This window comes from Zalophus californianus, chromosome 5 (assembly GCF_009762305.2).
Source record: "Zalophus californianus isolate mZalCal1 chromosome 5, mZalCal1.pri.v2, whole genome shotgun sequence".
NCBI classification, from domain to species: Eukaryota; Metazoa; Chordata; class Mammalia; order Carnivora; family Otariidae; genus Zalophus; species Zalophus californianus.
This window is the reverse complement of record NC_045599.1, coordinates 59,759,875-59,765,638: the sequence shown is the minus strand read 5'-3', so window position 1 is coordinate 59,765,638 and position 5,764 is coordinate 59,759,875. Positions and strand designations below refer to the sequence as shown.

Genomic DNA, 5,764 nt, shown 5'->3' with positions numbered 1-5,764 from the left:
GGCCTAATCTCTTCACTAAACCTCAGCCTCCTCCTCTGTAAAATGAAGTTATGATAAAAATAATAGCAGTGAGTAGTGCAACAACGTTTTTGTAGTGTTTATCACATCCTAGGCAGTGTTCTAAACACATTACATGTACTAGAATTTAATTTGAATAACAACTCTATCATGTAGGCATGATTGTTATTATCCCTAGTTTATAGTTGAGGAGCCAAGGCACCACAGAGAGGTTAAATGACTTTTCTAAAGTCATAAAGCTGGTACATGGCCAAGCCAGAATTCTAACTCAGAAAGTTTGGCTCCAGAGCTGATGCTCGTAATCACTAAATAAATAAGATAGTTCGTATAAAATACCTACTTCAATGCTTGGACTATAGTAAGCACTCAATAAATGCTTGATATATATTTTTTAAGGATTTTTTAATTTATTTTAGAGAGAAAGAGAGTGCGAGTGGGGAAAAGGGCAAAGGGAGAGAATATCCAAGCAGAATGCCGCTGAGCGTGGAGCCTGATGTGGGGCTCAATCTCCTGATGCATGACCTGAGCCAAAATCAAGAGTTGGACACTCAACCGCCTGAGCCACCCAGGTGCCCCTATTATATTTCAAAAAAACAACTGAAGTAGTATAGGGAGTGACCAAATTGATTTAAAAAGCTCTAGAAAACGGTCAACAAGTGAAAGTTTCAGAAAGGCAAATTTTGACTCAACAGCAGTAGTGCATTTTTGGACACTGGATATGAACAAGGAAAAGCTGAATGACGACTTGTCAAGAATGTTGTAGAAGAGGGGCGCCTGGGTGGCTCAGTTGGTTAAGCGACTGCCTTCGGCTCAGGTCACGATCCTGGAGTCCCAGGATCGAGTCCCGCATCGGGCTCCCTGCTCAGCGGGGAGTCTGCTTCTTCCTCTGACCTTCTTCCCTTTCATGCTCTCTCTCTACCATTCTCTCTCTCTCTCTCAATAAATAAATAAAAATCTTAAAAAAAAAAGAATGTTGTAGAAGAAATGTTTGTATCAGATGGGTAGTTGAACTAGATGAGCTCTAAGGCAGTTTCCAACTGTAGGATTCTACGATTTGAGGCTAGAATCTTATGTTCTTTTACCACACAGTAAAGCTTCATTTGTTTTCTTTAATATTAGTTTCAGTTTATGAACCTTAGTGATGTTATTTTCATTGTAATTATCTGAATCATTCACCAACAAGAGCATGGCTTTGTAGTTTGTGTAACCTTTGGCAGTCTCTCATGTTGTAATGTTTGATGTGTTCTAATACCTGAACATTATAATGATGGGTTCTGGGGAAACTGACAAACATGTCAGTTACCCTGGTGGTCAGCCTTCCTAAGCAGCCATCTACAGGGTAACCGTCACTTGGCTAAATATCATTTGGAGTCTGTCATCTTTATCAAGAACATGCAGGCCCATGAAATGGGGCTTTAAATGTTTACAGTGAAAATTATGGGACCGTGATTGTGGATGTGAGTTGATGTCACATTTATAACAACCCAGTTTGCAAGTGACTCAAGGGAGTGCCAGTGATTTCCTGCTTGAAAGGGGAATTGCTGCCTTGATGGAAGTAATAATTTTGCTCAAGCCATGGGGAAGCCACACCTGACCTTAACGATTTGTGTTCCTTTTGGATTTCACTCTGTGCAATTATTTTGTCTTTACCCTGACATCTGAAGCAATCCTTCAGGAAAATGCACAATTTTGTATATCAGATTCATGTCATTTCTCCAAAAAGAGTCATTTAAAGGGAACAGTTAATTCCATTATAAAGATGATGATGGGATCCATAGTAAATATACTGGCTTGGTTCTGAGATTAAGTACCTAGAAAACAATTTCTCATTGGCTATATATTATTATCTTTGGTCTAATGTTTTAGATTGTGCTGAATGTGTAGTTACTATGGAGATAGATGAAAATAGGCATAGAGTTTTGGATATCAAATTGTCAACAAATTTACCATATAAAAATAAGATATAGAGTCAGAAGAGGGTGGACAAAGGCTTTCAGTTATGAGGCTTAATCTGTGATGTAGTGGGGAATGAGAAAGCCAGAGAGCAGTTGGACTTTAGACAATAGATTCTTCAAAATCTTAGGGTAAGCCATTTGAAATGATCATTTTTTGAGTCATCATCACTGAAACACACAATTTGCCTTATAAAGAAAACAATCTCTTTCTATTTAATGGGATTTGACTATTTTCTTTTTTTCTTTTTTTTAAGATTTTTATTTATTTATTTGAGAGAGAGAATGAGATAGAGAGAGAGCATGAGAGGGGGGAGGGTCCGAGGGAGAAGCAGACTCCCTGCTGAGCAGGGAGTCCGATGTGGGACTCGATCCCGGGACTCCAGGATCATGACCTGAGCCAAAGGCAGTCACTTAACCAACTGAGCCACTCAGGCGCCCTTGACTATTTTCAACATTAGTAATAATTCTAAAATAAAAGCTACAGGTTGATTTCATGCAAACAACTCATGTAGTTATACATATAAATACCACTGACCTTTGGACAGCGCAAGGATTAAGGGTGCTGACCCCATGCAGTCAAAAATCTGAAAATCTGTGTGTAATTTTTGACTCCTTAAAAACTTTACTAATAGCCCACTGTTGATGGGAAATCTTACCAATAACATAGTCGATTAGTACATATTTTGTATATGTATTATGTACTGTATTCTTACAATAAAGCAAGGTAGAGAGAAGAAAATGTTATTAAGAAAATCACATGGGCGGCAGTTGCCAAGGAGCCTCCTTTGAACCAGGGCAACAAGGGCTGCAGGCAGGAGCTGGAGGAGCCTGGGGCCCAGCCGTGCCGCCTCGTTACGATGACCAGCGTGGTTAAGATGGTATACACTCTGCAACCCACTGTGCAGAGTGGCGGCCTGCCGGCAGACACACAAACTCAAGCCACTTCTAAGAGTCTATTACCCATTAAGTCCAAAGAAGTGGATGTTTCCAGACTTCATTCAGGAGGTTCAGAGAATGATATTACAAAAATCACCAAACCAAGACGAGAGAATGGGCAGGTAAAAGCTGCAGACACTGCCATGAGGAGGAACATCAGAAAGAGCTGCAAACCGCCGGGTAAGCAGAAACCAGAGGAAGAGCTCAAGGATAAGAACCAGCTCTTAGAGGCCATCAACAAGCAGCTGCACCAGAAGTTGACTGAAACTCAGGGAGAACTGAAGGACCTGACCCAAAAGGTGGAGCTGCTGGAGAAGTTTCAGGACAACTGCTTGGCAATTTTGGAGAGCAAGGGCCTCAACCCAGTTTTAGGCTGTGAGACCCTGGCATCACAGCGGGAATCCACCGCAGATCACACGGACTCTATGTTGCTGTTAGAAACTTTGCAAGATGAGCTGAAGTTTTTTAACTAGACGGCCAAAAAGCAGATGGAAGAGTTACAGGCCTTAAAAGTCAAGTTGAAGATGAAAGAAGAAGAGAGGGCCCGGTTCCTAGAACAGCAGACATTATGTAACAATCAAGTAAATGATTTTACAGCAGCCCTGGAGGAAATGGAGCAGCTATTAGAAATGTGATAAAAAGCAAGTGACCAGATGGCTCCCACAGGGGAAACCACTCAGGACATCTGCTTCTTGGCCATGACCTTCTAGAACTCACCGTCCCCAGAATGGAGACATTTGCTGCAGTAGGATTAAGGACAGTCTATGCTGGAATGGCGCTTCCTCCTTCAGGCAAGCCAACGCCACCCTCGGACTGGTGGGTTCCCCCGAACCTCACACACACATAATCGAGGCCGACAAGGGAGTGGGGGGTGCAGAAGCTTGGATCGACCTTCTAGGCAACAAAGCGGCAGGCTATTAGAATCAGGAGACTAAACCAGCCACAGCCAGAGGATCCCAAAGGTCACATTCAGATGTGTAGGAAGAAAACGTTAATTGTGCATTTGGAGTGCAGAGGCTCCACGGGAGACATCAGTGAGAAGCGACGCTGTCCCCTTCTAACTTGGAACACATTCCGTCTCATTCTGGTTGGACTCTAGACCTCATTGTAAATTAATGAATGTGAAGTTATTGAAATGGCTTAATAAATGGGGTGAAGGTATAGATAGCAATAACACCTACCTGAAATAATAAAAAAAAATCACATAAAAAAAAGAAAATCACATGGAAGAGAAAATGAATTTACAGTGTATATCAGATTTGTATTTATAGGAAAAAATCCATGTATAAATGGACCTGTGCAGTTCAAACCCCTGTTGTTCAAGGATCACCTGTATTTATACTCTGTGTTTAACTTAGAGACATTGTAACTCAAATGAAAACAGTTTTAAAATGCCATTTTATTTTAAGTAAGCTAAGGTTTGCTTTGTAATCTGACCAACTAATAAGCAATTATGACCATACATTTGGAGCATCTTGCTTTGGGGAATTCCAAAGACAGTAGCAAGCTGTCTGGCAGTAATTATAAGTGTCATTATCCTTGTGTTATTCATAATGAATCCAATAGGATGAGGGTGGTGTCTCCAGTCACCCTGGAACTTGAATTAGAACCTTTCAGACTTGAATGACAGCAGTGGGCAGTCAGAGTCACTGCTGTTTTGGAATGTAAGTAGCATTTCTAAAAGGAACATGTGTTATTTACATACATAAAGTAAATATAGAAAGATTGGCTTAGGCTAAAAATACTCAAGGTAAGTTGCAGGACTGGATAGTAAAAGAATGAGTTCATATTGTGGACTTTTCAAAACATAAAAAATTCTATCATATCTATTTAAGATGAAAGTCTATTTAAAAAAAGATTTTTTTTTATTTATTTGAGAGAGAGTGAGAGAGCATGAGAGGGAGGAGGGTCAGAGGGAGAAGCAGAGTCCCCGCTGCTGGGTGGGGAGCCCAATATGGGGCCCAGTCCAGGGACCCTGGGATCACGACCTGGGCTGAAGGCAGACGCTTAACAGACTGAGCCACCCAGGTCCCCCGAAAGTCAATTTTTGATTCAAATAAAACAAGGGAGTTGAAAAAAAAGTTTGTCCAAGAAATGACAAATGTATATTATAGCCAAGTACCAATCTCAGTTTACAAATTACTCTTACGCAAATTATACTTTGACAACATCCTGCTATGTTTAGAGATTGCATGATTATAAATATGAAATTTAAAAATTATAAAATATATTTTATGGTGTGTAACATTTTTTAAAAAGTATCCTGAGGAAGGCAGTATATTTATCATTTATAAAACAAGGCGAAGGAATTGAATTTAGAATTCTTGTAGGGTTCGTTGAACAAACAGAACTTTCCTATAGATCTAGAAGTTGGCATTGGTCTTCCTGCCCACGGTAAAGCCTCGAATAGGGACAAGGCAGACAGTTTGAAAAATAGAAGGAGTTTCTCCTCTTTGCTGAGAAGGAGGCACAAAGTGATTGGACCAGATTGAATTTAGGCCTTCTATTTGAAGAAGTCCTTGTACAGGTATTTCTCTGCCTCTGACACTTTCTGTTGTGGGATAACTCTGCCAGAGGGTTGCTCAGGAGAATACTTTTTTTTAATGCAGAGGGGGCTGCCCTATAAACATGACGAGTATGGCATGGAAAGCATGATGTTCTTCAGTTGAATCCTGAGTCTCAGCTGCAGATGAGGCACGTGAGGTCAATGGCCTGCCTGCACATGGGAGCAGTAGTGAAGGGAAATCTGGGTCAGTACCATTTGGGGGCAAAACTGCCTCCTCATCGGCACGGCGGCCTTGCCCTGCCTACGTTTTTCTCCTGCCTCATCCTTCCAGGCAGTCCAACTCAAAAGT

At 41.0% G+C, this 5,764-nt stretch overlaps 1 pseudogene; it reads left to right on the top strand.

Moving 5' to 3' along the window:
- The first annotated feature begins 1,310 nt into the window (after positions 1–1,310).
- LOC113928540 lies at positions 1,311–3,652 on the top strand (annotated as a pseudogene).
- The last annotated feature ends 2,112 nt before the right edge of the window (positions 3,653–5,764 follow it).